General features: G+C 33.5%; 1 long non-coding RNA gene and 1 pseudogene across 1 annotated transcript in view; one reads left to right on the forward strand and one right to left on the reverse strand.

Moving 5' to 3' along the window:
• The window catches only part of ZNF569 (zinc finger protein 569), a 35,472-nt gene that overhangs the window by 5,054 nt on the left and 5,957 nt on the right, over positions 1 to 24,461 (reverse strand). The window contains exons 3-5 of the long non-coding RNA XR_010382405.1: positions 17,476 to 17,533; positions 7,345 to 7,517; positions 6,934 to 7,029 (exon numbers count right to left, since the gene is read on the reverse strand). This is a non-coding gene — a long non-coding RNA (zinc finger protein 569). The remainder of the gene's footprint in view (positions 1 to 6,933; positions 7,030 to 7,344; positions 7,518 to 17,475; positions 17,534 to 24,461) is intronic.
• Positions 21,590 to 21,702, forward strand: LOC116155061 (U6 spliceosomal RNA; annotated as a pseudogene).

Here is a 24,461-nt window from a genome sequence, read left to right on the forward strand (position 1 = left end):
CCCAGAGATATTGACTTTGGGATTTAAAGAAACATCTAAGAGACATCCATTAATGCGGTGTGAAATGTTACAAAAGGAAAAAAGAATTACCATTTTTTGCTATGTGAAACAAACAATATTAATAATGATATTATTAATAATGATTAATATTTATAATTATAAATGATAAAAATGACAACCAAAAATGCAAACTATACACCAGTTTCATTTATGAGTATCAATGCAAAAATTCTATATATCAAAATGACCCAGAAGAAAAAAGTGACCCAGAAGCACATTAAATATAAGCATATCATACATATATTGATTTTTTTCCAGGAATATAAGTATGCTTCAATATTAGGAAAATCTATTACTGTAAGTAAATACATTAATAAGTCAAAGGTGAAAAAGTAAATATTTCCAAAGATATTAAAAAGATAATAAAACTCAACATCTATTTTCCATAAAAAAACCTTTATAAAATGGAACTAGACAGACACATACTAGAAAAAGCACAGTACAACTTAACCACTGACAGCATACTTAATGGGAAAAATCCCAAAGCATTCATTAAGTTAAAGTCAGGAATAAGAAAAAGAGGAGTGCTGTCACCACTATTATTATAGTACAGGGTACTGTAAATAAGAGAAATCAGAGGTATAATAATTTGGAAAGGAAAGGTAAAATTAACATTATTTGTCAACACTGAAACTGCTTACTTGCAAAATCAAAAGTCACTTGAAAAATTATAAAAAGAAATTAAATTCACTGTGTATAGAAAATTAATATTCAGTTTCAATAACCTTCATATATGCAAACAACTATTTAGAAAATATAAGAAAAGATTACACTTACAATAACAAATATATGAAAAATCTAGGAATAAATTTAATAAGAACTGTCCAAAAATTATTTCAAAACTTTAAAATGCACACAAAGATTTAAAAAAATGGAAATTTTATGGGTTGAATTTTTTGCCCCCATCAAATATATGTTGAAGTCTTAATCCCCAGTACCTCAGACCATGAAGTTATTTGAAAATAAGGTCGTTGCAGACATAGTACATTAAGATGAGGTCACATGGAGTAGCCCCTAATCTAATATGACTGGTGTTCTTATAAAAAGAATGCCACATGGAGAGACAAAAACACAGGGAGAACACTACAGATACACACACAGAGTGCAGTTATGCTGCCACAAGCCAATGAATGTCTAGGGATACCAGAAGCTGAAAGAGGCAAAGAGCCTTCTCCTATAGGTTTCAGAGGGAACACAGCCAGCTTACACCTTGATTTTGTATTTCTAGCCTCTATTTTGTTACAGCAGCCCTAGGAAACTAAGACAAAAGGCATACCACATTCTTGGAAAAGAACATCTGACAGCAAAGATGATAGTGATCCACAAATTAATTAACTTAAAGTGGTTTCAATAAAAATGTTTGAAAAAACAAGTAATAGCTCAAAGGAAAATGATACTATGGGCTTCCAACATAGAGGAAGAAATGGGTAAGAGAAGAAAAATTACTTTTCAATATATATCCTTTTGTACTTAAAAAAATTTGAACTATTAGCATGTGTTATGTATTTTAAAAAGTGAAAAAATAAAATTGTTCTGAACAGTAACTAAAATGAGAATAAACAATAGCAAGGTAAAAACTGGATAAAAGAGTTAGAATATAAAACTGGAAGAGCCCCCTAGCATGACTGACTAGGGAGTAAGTATTGAGCAGAGGATAAAACAAAGAATGAGAAATTAAGCTTAAAAATGGTCTAATAAAAACATGAATCTATCTCTGATACTACTCAAAACCACACTAATACAAAATAAAGAAAGAAAAAGGTATAAACTAACAAAGACCACTCTTCCACCCTAGAGAAGATAGGAGATCATTCTTTTGAGAAATATGAGCAGAAAGGCTCTAGCATCGTGGACACCAGGGAGAGGGATGCAGAGATAATGAACTGGCTCCAACACAGAGTAAGTGAAAGTCACCGTACCATAAGGGGAGACATCCAGTCCCCAGTTGCTGCTTAGCTCCAAGATACGAAAACGGAGATTTTTCTCCCTCTCTGCCAGACTGAGAATAAAGTAAAGGAAAAAGTCTTGTGAAGCTGTAATGCAGGTAAAGATAAGAGACTTGGTCGCAGATTATAAATGTAGAAAAGGAGGCAGAATACGAAGCTTAAGCTTTTGAATTATCTCAGTTCAAGGAAAAGGAAATTCAATAAAGTAAAAGATGTGGAGGGAGAGGGTACGATCAGGTCTTTAAGGTACTATCCAAGCAGACGTGAGGCAAGGACAAGATCAAAATATCAAATGTGGCAAAAACACTCCATGTTTTAAGATGGTGGAATGAAAAAGTATCTGATCTCTTTTCTACTTTACAAACAAGAATGAACAGTCATTGATTCTTCAGTGATCCTAGGAGGTAGCTGTAACCCCAAGTAGAATAAATGAGTTACTGTTGACACATATAGTGAAGGGTGGAACAGGGGAAGAAATATTCTAAGAGAAGACAGCTGCTCTTGCTGATCCTGGGCAGAGCCAGCAGCTGACAATGTCAAAATGGATATTACACCTTGAAGTGCAGAATTAAGTAACCCGTGATTACAACATGGAAATTTGGGCGTGTAGGCTGATAACAGGAGACTTGTTATCTCAAGGTATCTTAAGGAAGCCAGAACCAAACAAGGAAACACTCTGAAATACTATCTTTTTTAGGAAGAAGTCTGTTGGGGTGAGAGTGTAAGATTCAGAGTATGAGAAGACTTGCAGCTGCAGTTCCTTTTTGGATGAGAAGAAATAAAGCCTAAACATACATTCACACAACCACATAGAATAGAAGGCTTCAGTATGAAGCACAGATGCATTGCTACCCGTCAAGAGTTGGCAAACTTTTTTTTAAAATCAGATAGTAAATATTTTAGGCTTTGTGGGTCCTATATAGTCTTTGACACAACTATTCAACTTTGCCTCTGTAATCTGAAAGTATTAGAAGTCAAGATGTAAATGTTGGGTATAGCTCATTGGTAGAGTGCATGCTTAGCATGTACAAGGTCCTGGGTTCAATCCCCTGCACCGCCATTAAAACAAAACAAAAAAAGTTAAAAAAAAAAAAAAAAGTAAACTGACAGTTAAAAAAAAAGATGTAAATAACTGAGTGTGGCTGTGTTGCAAAACTTTATTTACAAAAACAAGTGGCTGACCTACAGGTCATAGTTTATGGATCCCTGCTTTAGATCAGAGCACTCCTTCTCCTTCCCCAATATTATCTTTCTTAAAAAAATCAGGTCAAGGAAGAACTATCCTCACTCAAAACTGAGAAGGTGCTGGAATCAGATCTCTCAAAAAGTTACAAGAGAAAAAAGAAAAGAAACATGATACAAAGAAAGCAAACCAAAAATACAAGCTAAAGCAATTATGAGACATAGTAAATGAATACCCTGACTAAAGGTATTGCCATGAATGAATAAACTTAATGAAAATACTAGCTGTGAATCAAGAGCTCAAAACAGAAATATAAATCCATGAAGAAGAAACAATGAGAAAACAAAAAAGCTAAAAAATTAACTAGCAGAATCAAGAAAAGAGATGAAAGAGAAAAATAAAACAACCCAAAACAAGGAACACCATGCAAATGGGGGAAAAAGAGAGAGAGAGAAAGAAAGACAGAGAGAGAGAGAGAGAGGTATTAATTACATAAGGACTTTGAGTATTAAAATTATAGTAGGGTAACCTCATATTGCAAAACAAGATAATGGATAAAGCAGAAATTCTAATGCATCACTGGGCTTATTGGAAGTAGCATAAATCTCCAAGAACACCACAATACTCTCCACCAATCACACCCCAGCAGCATACACAAAAAAAATGACCAAAACAAAAACAAAACAAGTATTAGCCAAAACCAGGTCTGAGAGAAAGAATTAGAAAGCAACATGGCTACAAAACAGAAACAGACTCACAGACATAGTAAACAAATTTAAGGTTACTGGGGGAAAAGTGGGTGGGAAGGGATAAATTGGGAGTTTGAAATTTGCAAATACTGGCTACTATACATAAAATAGATAAAAAACCAAATTTTTTCTGTATAGCACAAGGAACTATATTCAAGATCTTGTAGTAACGTACAACAAAAAAGACTATGAAAAAGAATATATATGTATGACTGAAACATCATACTGTATACCAGAAATGAACACATTGTAACTGATGATACTTCAATTGAAAAAAAAAAAAGAAAGCAACCTGGACAATAGATCTGACTTGAGTACCTAGGGAAACAATAGCCCTGTTAACTAAAGTGTAAGACCCTTGAGCCATCAATAAAGCTCAACTGACGTTCCTACAAAAAGCTAGGACCTTCAAAGAACGTTCAGCTTATACTCTTTGCAATGCCTCTTGGAACCCACCAGGAACACATGCAAATCATCTTCAGAAGAAAGCAACACCCAATTTAGGACAATAAGATTATCGCAAATTAAGATTTAAAAAATTCAAATTCAGAATCAGCAATCATCAAGCATGTGAAGAAGCAAGTACATTAAGTGAGTCATCAAAAACAAGATATTTAAACCTGAGGACTTAAGACACTGTAACTGTCAGATACAGGATATAAAAGAGCAGTATTTTTAAAGAAGTAAAGGATAAAAACACAAAGCTGAAGAAGTCACAGAAATTATTAACAAAGGCCAGAAAGATATAAAAAGAAAACATCAAAAATGAAAAACAAAAATTTCTAAAAATAAAAAATGCTCCTAAAATTTTCTAAAAAACATGGATGAGTGTAAAAGAGGAATAAACACAACTGAAAAGAGAATTAGTACTGGAAGATATATCTGAAGCAATCACTCTGAAAGCAACACAGAGTACAGAGGTAGAAAATAGTAAAGGAAATTAAAAAATATTGAGGAAAAAATAAAAAGCATCTATCTAATAGGAGTCTCAGAAGTAGAGTGTTAAGCCAGTGAAGGAGAGCCAATACCTGATGATGCTGGGAATGTTTCAGAATTAATGGAAGACATAAGGAAGAAGACAATACTATGAGTAATTTTATATAAACAGATTTGAAAATACAGATGAAACAAACTGTTAAATATAACAGATGACCCTGTGGAGAGGGCAGAGCTTAGTGACAGAGTGCATGCTTAGCATGCACATGGTCCTGGGTTCAATCTCTAGTACCTCCATTAACAAAATAAAATAAAATAAAAACAAACACCTAATTACCTACCCCCTACAAAAACAAAAAATAAAAACAAAAGAAATAACAGATGGTCCAGGAACATCAATAAATAGTAAACTTTTCAGAATACAGAGGAAATTTAAATATACATGGCGATCACCTTTTTCAACTCTGTGAAAACCAGGATTAAATGCATAGCTTTCTGGAAAATTACAACCTATTATCAAAAACTATTGCCAAGAGAGACATAACCACCTATACAGAAAAGTTATAAAAGTAAAAATGGGAAAAAGCTGTCAAAGAAACTTCCCTCAAAAATCCACAGGGTCCAAATAATCCACAAAATCCATAACTTCAACAGGTAAGATAAACCAAAATTTTTTGACTTTTTTGTATGTTTGTTTGTTTTATTACTAATATTACTTTATTTGGGGGGTGGGTAATTAGGTTTATTTATTTATTTTTAATGGAGGTACCAGGGACTGAATCCAGGACCTCATGCATGCTAAGCACACACTCTTACCACCAACCTATACGCTGGCCCCCTTAAACAAAAATCTTAAGGGAGTTTTATGCCAATGTTATATAAATGTTCTAGAACAGGAAGGAAACCTTCCAAATATTATTTATGAAACTAGTGTAACACTGACTTGAAAGGCTGAGTTAGAATAATTATTTAAATTCAGAGCAAAAATGAGGATGAGGCATTAATAAATATGTAAATAATATTCAACCATATACATAAAAGGAAAAAAACCATATGATAATCTCCTATAAGAAAAGATTGTTATTTTGATTCTATGAACTCTAAACTCAAGTTGCAAAAAGTACTTCAAAAAGCAATGACAACGGGAGGAAAAAAACTAGAAAAAGATGAGAGAGAAAGGGCTGATCACTTTAACATGTTAAGGGTTCATACAAATTAAGAATTCAACAGAAAAAAGAGCATGAAACCCAAACTGTTCATAAGAAAGAAATATAGATAGATTTTAAACATATGAAAAGATGCTTGTCTTCACTTATAATAAAGGAAATGCAAATTCACACCATAGTAAGTTATTTTTCACTTATCAAATTGGCAAAGATTTAAGAAGTGCTAATAAACTATGTTGCAGAAATTGTTAGTAGAAATATAAATTGTTATAATCTCTTTGAAGGGGAAAAAAGACACTGCAATATCTATCAAGTTAGAAATATACATATGTATGTGTATGCATGTATATGTATATATGTGGGTGCATCTATATGTATGTATGCATATATATTTACATATGTATACACCTATGTCACACACAAACAAGCACATGTATATATACCTGACAAATGTAGCAGAAAATTAGAGGTAGCAGAAAATTAGAGGTAGCAGAAAATCAGCACTGACTTTCAATTACAGTTCTATGAATATCTGAACACAAAACGAAAGGATCCAATGTAAAACAGTGGGCAGAAGACTGAAGATGCTAATACTAGAATGATTATCAAAGTAAAACTGGAATGAATTAGGAAATGCTGATATCTAGCACACAGGTAAGAAAGCTGACTGATCTTTCAGGTTCTGAGAAAAGAAGCTTTGAGGAAAGAATTTAAGAAAGTTATCTAGAAATGACATTGTAGGTATATAAAGAATTCACATCAATTGTCATTATAAAATTGTACAGCCTTAAAAAAAATACCACTGAAGAACATTTCAGGGAGATCAACAACTTACAGATTAACCATTAAAGGGTTCTGGCCCCTACTCATCTGTATGGTTCCCTCCCACTAACCTGGACAATGTCTCTTTAACACTTCTTCCTCCACCACCCATGGTTCTTCTTCTTGCTCCAACTTGAAAATCACATCAGGTTTGGTGAATGGACATCCTGTCAAAGGGAAGTGACATAAGATCTGGGCATAAATACTAGGAACAAAGAATCATTCAAAAATTGAGGCTAGCCCAGGGAAATTTGGCTTCCTAAAGGACAAGATAAGTATGATTTCTGGGGATGCTGCCTTCTGAAACATAACCAATGATGACATTTTGCTCTGAAAGTTGCAGCATGCACAATCATGTGAACAAAGGCATCTAAAGGCCACACTTAAGTGTAATGTTTCTGGTTCCACACATTTCAGAAACACCTGAAGAAAAAAGGGTACTTTACTCCCAGAATTTGAGTTGTACAGGAAACTACCCTTACCCACTGTGATTAAGTTGTTATAGTTTTCTAGCATCACATTCCGGTACAGGTTCCTCTGAGCAGGATCCAATTGCTGCCACTCTTCCTGAGTGAAGTCAATAGCCACATCTTTGAATGTCACTGTTTCCTGTAACATACTCCCACTCAATCTGAAGTCATCCATCTTAGATGTTCTGGACAAAAAATATTGAAACTTGTTCTGAGAGTACACAAAGATAAGAGGCTATAAAATAAATTTTACCTGGTTTTGTTATTGTCTAAACGAAAAAACATAATAGCAGCCTGTCAGTTTATGTTCATTCATCTAGTAAGCATATATCTTTAATACTGTGAGTTAAAGGGATCTTGGGTACCAATTTATACTGAATATAAAAAATGGGGGAAACAAAAGGAAGGCTCTCAGCAACCTGCCTAGTGTGTTGCAGGATTGGGAGAAGTCATACAATCTTAAGAATCCTGCCATAAGAGGGAGAGAGTAGAGTAGAGCAGGTTTATCCATAGAAGTTCTGAGAAGGTCTCAGAATCCATAGGGCTGATGGAAGATACTTTTCTCCTGAGGCAGTAAGCAAGGACTGGAGGAGGTGACTGCAGGTGAAGACAGCAATGCAAAACTTCAAGAAACATGAATAATCAAGGAAACACAATAGCACAAGAGGATCACAATAATCTTCCATAGCTGATCCAAAAGACATGGAGATTTTCAAGACATTCAATAAAGAATTCAAAATAGTTGTTTTAAGGATAATCAATGAACTACAAGAAAACAGAAATATAATTCAATCAAACCAAGAAAAGTAATACACAAACAAAATGAAAAGTTTAACAAAGAGATAGAAATTATAAAAAAGAATCAAAGAAAAATTCTGGGAAAATAAAAGAAACAACGTGGTAAATGTTAACTCTAACTTTGATGAAAATAAAGAATTACTGTTAAATTTTTTTAAAAAAAGAAATTCTGGAGCTGAAGAACACAGTGAATGAAATAAAAAATGCAAAAGAGAACATCAATATCAGAATAGATCAAGCAGAAGAAAGAACCTCTGACTTAAAAGATCAGAATTTTGAATTATCCAGTCAAAGGAGAAGAAAGAATGAAAGAGTGAAGAAACCATACATGAATTATGGGGTTCCATGACTTTAAAGAATATTCACATTCTGGGAGTCTCAAAATGTGAATAGAGAGAGAACAGAGGCACAAACTGTATTCAATGAAGTAAAAGCTGAGGACTTCCCAAATCTGGAGAGAGATTTGGATATCCAAGTTCATGAAGCTCACAGGTCACCAAACTAAATATAAAGAGATCCTCTGCAAGACACTTTATAATGTCAAAAATCAAAGCAAAGAAAGAATCTTAAAATTAGCAAGAAAAAAGCAGAAAATCCCCATTAGACTCAGTATGGATTTTTTAGCAGAAACTTTCTAAGCCAGGGGAGAATGGGATGATATATTCAAAGTATTGAAAGAAAAAAACTCCACAAAACATGAACACCCTATCCACCAAAGATGTCTGGAGAGATAAAGACTTTTTAAACACACACTGAGGATGTTCATCACTAGACCTACCTTACAAGAAATGCTAAACAGAGTTCTTCAAGCTAAAATGAAAGGGTGCTAATTAATAGCATGAGAACATATAAAAATATATAACACACTGATAAAGGTACATATAGAGTCAAATTCCAAAATCTCTAATACTGTAATATGGAGGTGTATTAACCACTTAACTCTAGTATAAAGGTTAAATGACGAGAGTATTAAAAAACTACAACTACAGTAATTTGTTAATGAAAACACAATTAAAAAGAGGTAAATTAAGACAACTAAAATGTAAAAATAGGGGAGGAGGAGTAAAAGGGTTGAGTATTTCCATGCAGTCAAAGTTAAGTGATTATCAGCATAACACAGGCTTATCTACAAGATGTTTTACGTAAGATTCATGGTAACCACAAAACGGAACCTATAACAGATTCACAAACAAAAAAAAGAAGGGAATGGAAGCATACCACTATGGAAAATCATCAATTCACAAAGGAAGGCAGCAAGAGAAAGAAAAGTACAAGGGAACTCCAATAAGCCAGAAAAAAGTTAATAAGATATCATTAATAAGGCCTTACCTATCAATATTTAAATCCTCCAATCAAAAGGCACAGAGTGGCTGGATGGATTTGAAAAAAAAAAATAACCATATGCTGCCTAAAAGGGACTCAATTCCACTTTAAGAACATACATAGTCTCAAAGGGAAGGAATAGCAAAAGATATTCATGCAAGTGGAAACCAAGAGACACCAGGATTAGCTATATTCATATCAGATGAAATACTTTAAATCAAAAACTATAACAAGAGACAAAGAAAGGTGTTACATAATAATAAAGGGGACAATTTATCAAGAAGATATAACAATCATATATGTACTCAACATGAGAGTGCTTAAATATATTAAATAAGTAAATACTAATGATCTAAAGGGAGAAATAGACAGGAATACAATAATAGTAGGGGATTTCAATACTCCACTTTTAACCATGGATAGATCATCCAAACAGAAAGTCAAACAGGGAAATGTTAGATTTGAACTACATTTTAGACCGTATGGCCCTAACAGACATCTACAGAATAAAGCACCCAAAAGCAGCAGTATACTCTTCTCAAGTGTACAAAGAACATTCCTTAGGATAGATCATATGATAGGACACAAGAAAAGTCAGTTCATACCAAGTGTAATTTCTGACCACAATGGAATAAAACTAGAAATCAATAAAAGGAGCAAAGCTGGAAAATTCTCAAATATAAGGAAATTAAACAACAAACTCCTGAACAACCACTGAGTCAAAGAAGAAATCACAAGGGAAATCAAAATATATCTTGAAACAAATGAAAATAGAAACACAACAAATCAAAACACACAGATGTAGCAAAAGTAGTTACAAGAGTGATGAATGCCTGTATTAAGAAAAAAGAAAGCTCTCAAATAAACCATCTAATTTTACACTTAAGAAACTAGAAAAACAAGAATAAAACTAAGCCCAAAGTTAACAGAAGGAAGGAAATAATAAAGATCAGAGCAGAAATAAGTGATATAGACCAGAAAAACAACAGAAAAGACCAATGAAATACAACCTGATTTGGGGAAGGGAAAAAAAAAACCCACACACAAACCAAAAAGCAAAACAAACCCAGAAACAAAATTGACAAACCTTTAGCTCTACAAATAAAAAAAAGTGAGAAGAGTCAAATAGAATCAGAAATGAAAGAGATACTACAACTGATATCACAGATACAAAGGAGAGACTATTATGAACTATGCTAACAAAGTGGATAACCTAGAAGAAACGGATAAATCCTACCAAGACTGAATTATGAAGAAACAGAAAAGCAGACCAGACCAGTATGAGTAAGGAGACTGAATTAGTAATCAAAATTTTCCAATAAAGAAAATCCTCCTCTCCTTCCAAAAAAAAAGAAAAGCCCAAGACTAGATGGCTTCCCTGGTGAATTCTGCCAAATATTTAAAAATGAATTGATGCCAATCTTTCTCAAATTAAAAAAAAAAAAAACACTGAAGTGGAGGGAACACTCCCAAGCTCATTTTTACAAGGCCAACATTACCCTGCTACCAAAGCCAGGTAAGGACACTACAAAAAAGAAATCTAAAAAAACCAGTTATCTCTAATGAATACAGATGCAAAATTTTTCAACAAAATACTAGCAAACCAAATCCAACGAAACATTAAAAAAAATCATACATCATGATTAAGTTGGATTCATCCCAGGGTCACAAAGATGGTACAACATATGCAAATCAATCAATGTGATACACCACAGCAATAAAAGAAAAGACAAAAACACACGATCATCTCAATAGATGCAGAAAAAGCACTTGATAACATTCAACATCCATTTATCATAGAAACTCTTACCAAAGTGGAGAACACTCTAATTTGAAAAGATAAATGCACCCCAATGTTCATAGCAGCACTATTTACAATAACCATGACATGAAAGCAACCTAAATGCCCACTGACAGATGACTGGATAAAGAAGATGTGTGTATATATATACAATGGAATATTACTCAACCCTAAAAAGAATGAAATATTGCCATTTGCAGCAACAAGGACAGACCTAGAGAATACTAAGTGAAGTAAGTCAGACAGAGAAAGACAAATATTATATGGTATCACTTATATGTGGAATCTAAAAAATAATACAAATGAATCTATACACAAAACAGAACCAGACTTACGGACATAGAAAACAAACTTACAGTTACCAAAGAGGGGATGGAGAAGGGGAGGGACAAATTAGGAGTATGGGATTAACTCATACAAACTACTATGCATAAAATAGATAAGCAACAAGGGTTTCTAGTAAAGCACAGGGAATTATATTCAATATCTTGTAATAACCTATAGTGAACAATAATCTAAAAAAAATATATATGTAACTGAATCACTTTGCTGTACACCTGAAACCAACACAATATTGTAAATCAACTATACTTCAATAAAAAATGTATCACTTTCATTAACCAAATTAATTCAAAAAGAAGAAAAATTATTTGATCAAGATCATATACATAAGAAAATTATTTGACACAACTAATACCAATTCATAACAGACCCTCTTAGCAGGCTAGGAATAAAAGGAAATCTCCTTTATTTGAAAGCATATTAAGAAAAAACTCACAAAATAATCATACTTAGTGGTGAATCATTCAAGGTATTACTCCTAAGACTAAGAACGAAACAGAGATGACTGCCACTATATTTACTCAGCATTACACTGAACATTCAGAACTTGAAATAATGCAAGAATAAAAGCAGCCATGGGAATTCAAAATGATGAAAATCGTATTTGCAGTTGATATATTTGTAAACATAATGCAATTCAATTCAAAACAAAAATCTCAGTAGTTTTAATTGTGGAAATTGACTAATTCTAAAATTTATAAGGAAATACAATTCACCATAAAGAGCTACAGCAATGCTGAAAAAGAACAAAGGTGGAGGATTTGTTTTCATTATCAAATACCAAGATTTATTATAATAAAGACAGGGTGATTAAGATAGAGTGCTACTGACAAGGAAAAACAAAACAAAGGAAAAAGACAAAGTCAGGAACACATATTAACATGAATATGTCTTGAAAACAATATGGAGTAAATAAAGTGAGTTGCAGAACTGTCAGTCCATTATGTTTCCAGTTACTTAGAAATCTAAAACACAGAGCAACATTATATAATATGTATATACACAAATTGCTGTGGTAAAAATGTAAAACCATGGACTCTATTGATATACATAACATTCATGGGAGTGATTGCCTCTGGGGACAGAGTATCTGTAATTAATTATTTATTGAAAAACAATCTCAAAGCAAAAATGACAAAATATTAAAATATGCTAATTCCAGGTATTCGGTATGTGGTTGTTTATTCTATTCCCTCTCTGTTCTTAGATTTTAAAATAATAAAAGGATGAGAGAAGACAGAGAGATGGAAGAAAAAGCAGCTCTTTATTGGTTCAATTTGTGAACCCACTGACTTCAATTTTATTCTTACCAATTCCTTCTTCTATTTTCTCATGTTGTTTCTAATTTCTAGAGCTCTATATTTTGTTCATTTTATTTATATTTATTAACATTATTATTCAGCCTGTAGGTTTTCTTCTGTGCATTACTTTCTTAGATGTTCTGTAACATAAATTTTTAATCTCTCTTGATCTGAATTGCTTATGCTAGTTTTAAAATTTCCATGTGGGAGTGTCTTCTTTTTGAATTTTTATTATTAACTTCATATTTAATTGCACTGTGGAACATGCACAGTTTGTACTTTTGAAATTTACTTTCATTCAGTCCTAATATATGGTCAGTCTTTTAGTTTTTCCATATCTAAAAAAGGGATGTTGTTTCCAGGCTATAACACGACAATCAATTAGCTCTGTCAAATTGTTATTGGTAGTTATGTTTATTTTGTTGTCTACCTTATGTGTCTATCATGAGCTAACACAGATCAATTAAAGTTTCCTACTGATATGTTTCTTCTTATTTTTCACAGTATTACAGTAAATTTTCTGAAGTTTATTTGGTATAGAAGTAGTCTTAACCATTTATCTCTATTATCTACTGCACTCTTCATTTTAAAGCACTGTTCTTTGTTTAAAGCTTACTGTCTTGAATCTTATCTTACCTGATATTAATGAATAGCCTTTTCCTTTTTAAAAAACTTTTAACAAATTTAAACTTTAATGAATCTTGGATGTTTTGATAGACTGAAAAACTATACTCTTCTCTAACAGAAAATTTTGCTTTTCTAATTATCATATACTACCTAGAATCCAATTAGTAGTTTGCCACTGGTAGTTAACTATTTCAGGTAACATTACCTATTCCATATTAGATTTATGTGTAATAACATAATATTCAGGAATTTTTGCTATTAACTTTTTCTATCCTGGTTAATGGCAACACTAACCACTTTTTTCCAAAAACAGAACTGTAATAATAAGTTTTCATTCCTACTTCTACTCCAACACCTAGGTACAATGTGTCAATAAGTTCATTTCATTCAGTCTTAGCAATACCTCCTAAATCCCAACTCTTCTATTTCCACTACTTGTTAAAGCAATAGGACAAGAGAATTAATTAATTGAAACTTTTTTTGATAGCTCAAAGACTAATTTGAGGGTCTAATAGTAGTTGAAGTTTTCATTATGAATATTAACTGCCACTGAAGAGAATGAGAAAATAATTCTTAATTGAGCCCTGGAGTTATGGGTTTTTTAGCCAATAAGTTACTGAAATGTGCACAGCACTGGTTTAGAGCCTAAGGATATAGCAGTAAGAACGATATAAGTTCTGGTCCTCTTGGGATGTATATACTAGTTGGGGGAAATAAATGAAAACATAAACAAGTGAATATGTAAGATAAAATAAGATAGTGCAATGGTTACTCTTATGTGTCAACTTGACTGGCTCACAAGTTGCCCAGACATTTGGCTGAACACTATGTGAGGGTACTTCTACATGACATTGATATCTGAATCAGTAAGCTGAGTAATGCAAACTGTCCTCCCTAAAATTTGAATAGAGCAAAAGGGCTGAGTGAGAGGGAACTGAGTCGGAACTTTAGTCTTTTCTGCTAGCTTTAATAGCATGTTCAAAAGCCTCCAAGGAAGGGATAAACTCCATTGCAAGTGTGGAAAAAGCTGAAAGACAGTGAATGAGGGAGGGTGTAGCACAAGATAATGATAAAGACACAGGCAGAAGGCATACCATGAAGGGTTCTGTAAAGGACAGTAAGAAATCTGAATTTTATTCCAAGTGTAATGGGAAGCCATTAGGCGATTTTAAGTGGAGAAGTTAATGCCTCACATTTTAAAATCTTCACTTTGGTTGTTCTCTGGAGAATGGACTATAGTATAGATGGTCAAGAATGTATTCAGAGAGATTAACAAACAGTTACTGAAGTTCTTCCAGGTAAAAGATGATATGGCCTGGGTTACAACAAGATCCTTGGAAATGTTGACAAGTGATCGGTTCTGAGATATAATGAACTTTTTAAAAATGGGACTAATCTGATGATTATGTTTTAAAAATCATTTTATTTGCATTTCATTAATAATGAGGGAGGCTAAGACCACACAGGATGGTGGTTAAGGTTACAGGCTTCACAGTTACACCACCTGGGACTAAATCCTGATTCTACTACACCTTTACCTATAACCTTAATTTTTCTGTGCTAATTTCCTAACTCGTGGGAAAAAAAAGAAAATATACTCCTTATGGAAACTACATAGGATAATCCATGTAAAACTTGTATCAAACAATAGAAATTAGTTTTACTATTATTTGCAATTTTTATTGAGTATTTCTTCTTTTTAATTTTTCCAACTGTGGATTTCTTTTTCATGTCCTATATGCAGTTTTCCACTGGATTATAATTTGGTTTATAAATATGTATTTAAATACCAGATTAGGTCCGCCATAACTGTTACTGAAACTGTTGTCAAGTTTTGCCAATTTATATGATGATTGTATCAAAAAAGGAGAATGTAATTGTTATATACTCATATTTAGTTGAGCTTCCCTTTTATTGCCTATGAGTTTGATATTATGCCAAAAAAACCCAAGCTTTAGTAACTGTAGAAAATACATTCAAGATGGCTGTCCTGGAGTAACTCAGAATGCTAATATATTGTTAAAAGTATAATTTTGGACAACCACTTTGGAAAACTATTTGGCAGTATCATAAAAGGTAACTTCTGATTTACCCATAAAAGCATAACTTATGATTCAGCAATTCTACTTTGGTAGAAAGAAATGTGCATATATGTGCAACAAAAATCTGTAAGAAAGTTCATAGGAACAATGTTTTAATTATCTTCAAATAAAAACTACCCAAATGCTAATCAGTAATAGAATGGATACCTAAAATTATGGTTTATTCACATAATTGAATGATATAAAGTAATGAGATTAACTAAACTGTAGCTACATACAACAATTCGACATGAATCTGACAAAATATTAAGCAAAAGAAGCCAGACACAAAGTACATAGATCACATAAAGTTAAAACACAGACAGAAATGACCTATGGTAATATAAACTGAACAGTGGTTACCCCTGGCATGGGGATAATGACTTGGAAAGGTGTAGGAGGAGTTTAATGGGTGTTAGGGTAAAGCTCTATTTCTTGATTCAGTGCTTCTGCTAGTTACACAGGTGTGTTCACTTTGAAAACTAACTCAGTTTGAGGAAAATACTAGAGATACAGAGATACTAGATAGGGGCACTTGGTCAAAGAAATACATTATCTATCTCAGTATAGCAAAGCTTTGAGCTAAGAGTGAAAAGGCAGTAAAGTGAGATCTGTTTAGCAGCTAAGAGAGCCGGACAAAACTGAAAGAGAAAGATTCCAAAGGAAGTTTGAAGAAAAAGGATGAGGTTCTGAGGAAAAGGAAATATCCTTGAAGATAAGGCAGATTTTACTTATTCTGAGAGTAAAATAAAGAAGTAAGGAACAATGGATTCAATTCATTAAAACCACAAATATTCACAAAAACCACATATACCAAGCCAATGCTCTAGGGGTTGGAGATACAGCAGTAAACCAAATAAAAGATACACTCTGTTCACATTCTAGTGGGCTAAAATTATAAGAATTTACCAGAAATGATTAGATTGTGGCCAAATCTATAGCAAATGCACATGGAAGAAAATAATTATATAGGGTCACCTGAAAGACATATTCCACCTATTTCTTCAGATATTCTAGGGCTTTTTTAAAAAGGAGGTATGACATGCATAGAATGTAGTAAAATGCACTCATTTTGAGTGTACAAATGAGACATTTTTATACATTTATGTATTTGTTTACCCACCACTTAAGTCAAAATACAGAAGATTTTCAGCACACTAGGAGACTCCATCATGTCCCTTCCCAGTAAATACCTCCTCAGGGGTAACCACTATTCTCTCTCACAGAGATCAGTTTTTCCAGTTTTCAATTTTATATAAATGGAACTACACAGAATGTACTCTTGTTTCTGGTTTCTCTCACTTCACGTTTGTGAATTTAACTATGCTGTTTAAGCAGCAGCAATCTGCTTTGCGTGTGTGGGGGGTGGGTGGTGAGGTGGGTAGTATCCCAGTGCATGAAATAGTATAACTTATCTTTTTTTTTTTCCACTGATGTTCATTTGCATTCTTTCCAACGCTGAGCTATCTTGACATATAATCTTTGCTTTGTTCTTGATCAAAGCAGACCATCAGAAAAGCTGAGTTTATCAACTACAGGAAGTCACACTATAATGTATTCACTGACCTAGGTGCCAATGTAAAACTTACTTCTGCTAATAAATCTTCATTTTATCCTTATGTACAATGCAAATTATGCATCTGCTTTACCTATAACAACAAAATTCAAAATTGAAGCCCAACTTTAATCTCTCTGAATGAATGCATAATCATATTTTAACTCTTTCTTGGTCTTAATCTTCCAAATTTATTTCCTCTGAAACTATGTTTTATCTGTATAGGATTTTCCAGTTTACCATATGGATTACCGCAATACCCTTAAAGTGCACTGAAAATAAGGAAGGGAACAAATAACGTTCATTAAAACTTACCTGGGAGTCAGTCATTTCCTCTTCTTTCTGGGAATGGACTGGGCCTGAGAAGGCAGAGCTGGAGAGGAGAACAAAAGCCATCAGACAAGTCTTGCTTTGTGGTTTCAGAAACCTGTACCACAAGGTAGACTAACAGTCACTCTATAGCAAAATGATGCTTGGATCAGAAAGGCCAAGAATATACATTCCCCAGAGGTGCTGACAGGTATAGAGATGACTACTATCATTATGTGGAGCTCAGGCATACGGTGGATAGGAAGGGGAGTACATATGAAGGGGATGTCCCATGAATTTATTAATAGCTCTGTATCAGAGAAGCAGTTCACATGAAGCAGCTTCATGAAAGCCAATCACAAAGAAGATTATGGAACTGACAACACACCTAGGGTATTTTAATGTATTGAGACATTTAAAAAGGAATATTTAAGTACAAACTAAATGGGAATTTAACTCAAATGGTGACATAATTATATTCTGAGGAAGACATAAGGAGAAATGTGTGTGAGTGATGTGTATGAGATATTATTGACAGTGGTAAGAAAAAAAAAATCTACTCTCTCAGCAACTTTCAAATAGTCAATAGTCTATCATTAACTATAGTCACCATGCTATACGTTGCATCCCCATGACTTTTAATTTTATAACTAGAAGTTTGTACTTTTTGAGCCCCTTCACTCTTTTCACCGCCCCCTTCCCTCTCCACCTCTCCCCTTCTTTGCTTTGAAGTTACTGACGGATATCCATTTGTTCAGTTTCTGAACTATTATGCATACTTCCTGAAATGAGCTCTGATACCCTTAAAATACATGTAACAACTTGGGCATCTGTATCATTATCATTATCATTATCATCATCATCATCATCATCACCATCATCACCACCACCACCACCACCACCACCATCCCTGTTTGCTTGATTCCAAATTTTGCTAAAAACCTCAAAATCACTGAGAGCCCTACCGCTGGCTGCATTTCCCAAAAGCAATCCCCCACATAGCTTGAGCTAGCTTACACACTGGCGAAATGGCTCCATGGTGGATAAATGAGTATTTTCTCTCCACTACCACCCCAACTTTTCCCTAATCTTCTCTCCACTATTCCCACATGTCCCTGGATTCCAGATCCTAACATCCCATTTGACAATACGTTTAAATCACATGATTGGGGATGACCATTTATAGCTACCTGCCCTTCTTTAAAACCATAGTGCATTCACTCTTTCAAGCTACTGCATTATCATTTCCCTCTACAAGGAAATCAATTCCTGATTAGTGATAAGCTCCATCTTTCACTTGACCAAGGCTTTTCTTGTCTTTAAAGAAGTCAAATTAAGCACTACTTTATCCCTTGATTGGGATATCCCTCTATTTGTATCTGTCTTACTCCTATATCTCATGAGCTCACCCAACACATGGCATTTATCATTTTGCAATAGCATTTTTAAATTTCTTTCCCCCTAGGACTGTGAATCACTTATGGCAGGGACCACTTACATGGCTTCTTCATAGCCTAACACAGTAACTTACATTTGAAAGGGTACATAAAAGTTTGTGCAATGAGTTTAAAATAACTACGACAAACCTAAATAGACATTTCTCCAAAGAAGACATACAGATGGCCAACAAGCACAAGAAAAGATGCTCAATATTGCTAATTATCAAAGAAATGCAAATCAAAACTACAACGAGGTATCATCTTACACTGGACAGAAGGTCCATTCATCAAAAAGTCTAATAACAGATGATGGAGAGGGTGTGGAGAAATGGGAACCCTCCTACACTATTGGTGGGAGTATAAATTGGTGCAGCCACTATGGGAAACAGTATGGAGGTTCCTTAAAAAACTAAAAATAGAGCTACCATATGATCCATCAGTCCCACTCATGAGTACATATCTGGAAAAAATGAAAACTCTAATTCAAAAAAATACATGGACCTCAGTGTTTACAATAGTCCAAGACATGGAAGCAACCTAAGTGTCCATCAACAGATGAATGGATAAAGATGTGGTATGTATACACACACACACACTAGAATATTATTCAGCCATAGAAAAGAATAAAAGAATGCCATTTGCAGCAACATGAATGGACCTAGAGGTTACCATACTAGGTGAGGTTAAGTCAGACAGAGAAAGACAAATATTATATCATTCATATGTGGAATCTAAAAAATAATACAAAAGAACTTATTTACAAAACAGAAACAGACTTACAGACATATAAAACAAACTTATGGTTACCAAAGAGGAATGGGGGGAGGGATTAATTGGGAGTATGGGATTAACAGATGCACACTACCATATATAAAATAAACAATGAGGGGATGGTATAGCTCAGTGGCAGAGTGAGTGCTAAGCATGCATGAGGTCCTGGGTTCAGTCCCCAGTACCTCCATTAAGAAATAAATAAATAAAAGCCTAATTACCCACTCCCCCTAAAATAAAATAAAATAAAATAAACAACAAGAATTTACTGTATAGCACAGGGAACTATATTCAATATCCTGTAATAAACTGTAATGGAAAAGGATTAAAAAAAGAATACAGATATATACATATATATGTATAACTAAATCACTTTGCTGTACACCTGAAAAAGCCAGCAATACTGTAAATCAACTATACTTCAATAAAAATAAATAAAGTTCAAATTTTTCAAAAAATATTTATATGGGAAAAAAGAGGAACCAAGACTCTCTGAAGAAATGAAAGATTTTACAGTTGGAGCAAGAAAACTACAAAAATGAGCTTAGAACATCTCATGCTGGAAATTAAGGAAGTGCTCAAGAACTGATAGGGCCGTGTTAAAAGGATAAAGAAACTGGCTCAAAGAGGCTCCCACTGGCCAAACTGGGGACAAACTGAGTATGAAAGTATTTACAGTAACAGATTATTACCTATTGAATAAAATAGGAATCCATGACCTCATCATGATATATAAATCAGTAGGGAGAAAGAAAAGTTCATCCTTTGCAGTTTAATGCCGACCAATAAATGTAAAAAGAATAATATAAATAGAAAATCAATTACCAACCTGATAGTCGTTCAGACTAAAGTTGTCAATGGAGGCTAAGAATGGGTGAAGTTTCAGTAAGGAACAGGATTTCAAAACAATATTGGAACATTTCCCAACAGTTAAAAAGAAAAATAATTTTACAGTGAGGACATCAACATAACTAGATAATCAAGATTAATATCACTAGAGATGGGACAAACTGACATAATGAGAAAATCAAAGTTTGTCAGGAATGCGTGCCTGAGTCTGGGCACGAGCAAACATCCAATGGAATGAAGGTGAGAACCAGCCTACAGAATATAAGGCCTGTATTCTTTTCAGCTCTCAAGGACATGATAGGCAGAATGACTGAGGAACTGTTCCAGACTGGAGGATGCCAAAGAGACATGACAACTAAATGTAATGTATGAAGGAATCCTGGGCCTGAAAACTAAAAACGATATTTTGGGGACATTTGGCAAAACTGAAATTTGAATAGGTTCTTTGAATGCTAGTGTTTTATCAATGTTGACTCCCTGACTTCTTGGGAGGTCCTTGTTTAGGGAAATACACAATGGAGTATTTAGGGTGATGTAAGATTAGGCCTGAAGCTTGAAGTCAAATCGTTCGGAAAAGACTAATTAATTGTGTGTGTGTCTGTAAGAGAGAGACAGAGACAGATATTAAAAGTTGGTGAATCTTTCTAAAGCTTTGGCAATGTTAGGAAGCCAAAGATGTGCTTTAGCTTGAATGACAGGTCAATTCCACTAAACTTGAAGGCTTGAAAAACAACTTACTGATTCACTGTGTTTGCAGGATTACAAAGATTTTTAGTATTTCTGTGCTAAAGATTTATTTAATATTTTATCATTTGATTAAAGAAATCACATTCATATTCAAAAAAAGTTGGTGAATCTAAGGCAACATGGGAGATTTTTTGTACTATATTTGCAACTTTTCTGTGAGTTTGAAATTATTCTGAGATTTTTTTTAATTAAAATTGCTAAGTGCTGATCGAACTCCAAAAAAAGAAAAAAGAATGCCTTCAGTGGACTCATCAGTAGACACAAAATGACTGAGGAAACAGTGAACTTGAAGACAGATCAAGAGAAACTTCTCAGTGCTCAATTCAGCAGTACATATTCTAAAATTAGAATAACACAGAGATGATTATTAGCATAGCCCCTGCAAAAGGATAATGACATGCAAGTTTGCGAAGCATCTGATTTTTTTTTAAATGAGTGGTGGGGGGAGTATAAATATAGTTTAAGAATATATTCAAAATTAAGTTACTATCAACTTAGACTTTTATAAATATAGGTGATTTTATGTAAGTTTCATTGTAACCATTAAGCAAAAACCTAGAGTACATACACAAAACATAAGAAATTAAACTAAGAATACCAATAAAGCAAGCCATCAAACCATAAAGAGAGCAAAAGAAAAAGAAAGTAACAGAGGAATTAAAAACAGCCAAAAACCTATTAACAAAATGGCAATAAGTACAAATCTATCAGTAATTAATCAGTAATTAAATGTAAATGGATTAAATTCTATGCTCAAAAGACAGAATGGATGAGTGGATAAAAAAACAAGACCCATCTATATGCTGCCTATGAGAGATTCACTTTAGTCCTAAAGGCACACACAGACTGCAAGTGAAGAGTCTGTCTTTTCCCATAAAGATATTCCATGCAAATGGAAACCAAAAAGAAAGTTGGGGTAGCTAGACTTATATCAGACAAAACAGACTTTAAAATAAAGATTGCAATAAAAGACAAAAAAAGAGCATTACATAATGATAAAGGGGTCAATCCACCAAGACAATAAACATTTGTAAATATACGTACACCCAACATAGGAGAACCTAAATATATAAGACAAATATTAACAGGTCTAATGGGAGAAATAGGTAGCAATATAGTAAGAGTAGGTGACTTTCATACCCCATTCACATCAATGGATAGATTGTCAGAGAGAAAATCAATAAAAAAAACATTGGCCTTAAACAACACATTATACCAGATAGACTTAACAGATATATACAGGCATTCCATCCAAAAGCACCTGAATACACATTTTTCTCAAGTGCACATGGAACAGTCTGTAGGATAGACGATATGTTAGACCACAAAACAAGTCTTAACAAATTTAAGAAGACTGAAATGATATCCAGCATCTTTTCCAACTACCTGGTATGAAACTGGAAATAAATTACCAGAAGAAAACTAGAAAATTCACAAATATGTAGAGATTAAACAACATGCTACTGAACAACCAAAGAAATCAAAAGCAAAATTAAAAATGCCTTGAGACAAATGGAAATATAACACAGCAGAACTTATGGGATGCAGCAAAAGCAGTTCTAAGATGGAAGTTCATAGCAATAAATGCCTACCTCAAAAATCAAGAAAAATGTCAGATAAACAACCTAACTTTACATCTCAAGGAACTAGAAAAGCCCAGACTTAGCAGAAGAAAGGAAATAACAGGGTCAGAGCAGAAAAAAATGAAAGAGGCTAAGAAGACAATAGAAAAAGATCAATGAAACCAAGAACTGATTCTTTGAAAAGGCAAACAAAGTTGACAAATCTTTAGCCAAATTCACCAACAAAAAAGGAGGACTCAAACAAAACCAGAAAGAGGAGATGTTACAACTGATACCACAAAATACAAAGGATAAGGGACTACTACAAAGAATTATAAACCAAAAAATTAGACAACCTAGAAGAAATGGATAAATTCCTAGAAAAATACAACAATCCAAGGCTGAATTATGAATAGAAAATCTAAATAGACAAATTAGAGGTAAGGAGGTTGAATCAGTAATAAAAAACCTTCAAACAAACAAAAATCCAGGTCCAAACAAAAATTGGCTGCACCAAATTCTACCAAACATTCAAAGAAAAATCACTACCAAACCTTCTAAAAAATCTTCCAAAAAATAGAAGAGGAGAGAACACTTCCAAACTTATTTCACAAGACTAGCATTACCCTGATACCAAAACCAGATAAGGATACCACAAGAAAAGAAAATTACAGGTCAATATTCCTGATGAACATGATGCCATATTCCTCAACAATATATTAGCAAACATGAACTCAACATAAAGAAGGATCATACACCACGATCAAGTGGGATTTATTCCAGGGATGTGAGGATGGTTCAATGTCCATAAATCAATGTCATACACCATATTACCAAAATGAATGATAAAAATCATATGATTATCCCAACAGATACAAGAAAAGCATTTGACAAAATTCAACATCCATTTTTGATAAAGACTCTCAACAAAGTGAGTATAGAGGGAACATACCTCAATGTTACATATATAGTTACATATATATATGACATAGCCCAGGGCTAATACCATAGTTAACGATGTAAAGCTAAAACCTTTCCTGCTAAGATTAGGGACAAGACAGAAAACTAGCTCATTCTTGCTAGTTTTATTCAACATAGTACTGGAAGTCCTAGCTAGAGCAATTAGGCAAGAAAAAGAAATGAAACACATCCAAATGAAAAGGAAGAAGTAAAACTTTCACTAATTGCAGATAACATGATACACAGAAAACCCTACAGACTGCCAAAAAAGAAAAAAAAAAAAAACCTGTTAGAACTAATAAATGAATACATTAATGTTGCAGTATACAAAATCAGTATATAGAAACTGCTGCATTTCTATACACTAATAATTAACTATAAGAAAGAGAAATTAAGAAAACAATTCTATTTACAACTGCATCAAAAAGAATAAAATACCAAGGAGGTGAAAGGCTATACAATAAAAACTGCAAGACACTCATGAAAGAAACTGAAGAAGACACAAAAAGAAAGTTATTCTGTGGCTCATGGATTGGAGGAATTAATATTGTTAAAATGTTCTTGCTACCCAAAGCAATCTACCAATTCAATGCAATTTCTATCAAAAGTCCAATGGCATTTTTCAGGGAAGTAGAACAATCTTAAATTTTATATGGAACCACTG

The sequence above is a fragment of the Camelus dromedarius genome, chromosome 9 (assembly GCF_036321535.1).
Source record: "Camelus dromedarius isolate mCamDro1 chromosome 9, mCamDro1.pat, whole genome shotgun sequence".
NCBI classification, from domain to species: Eukaryota; Metazoa; Chordata; class Mammalia; order Artiodactyla; family Camelidae; genus Camelus; species Camelus dromedarius.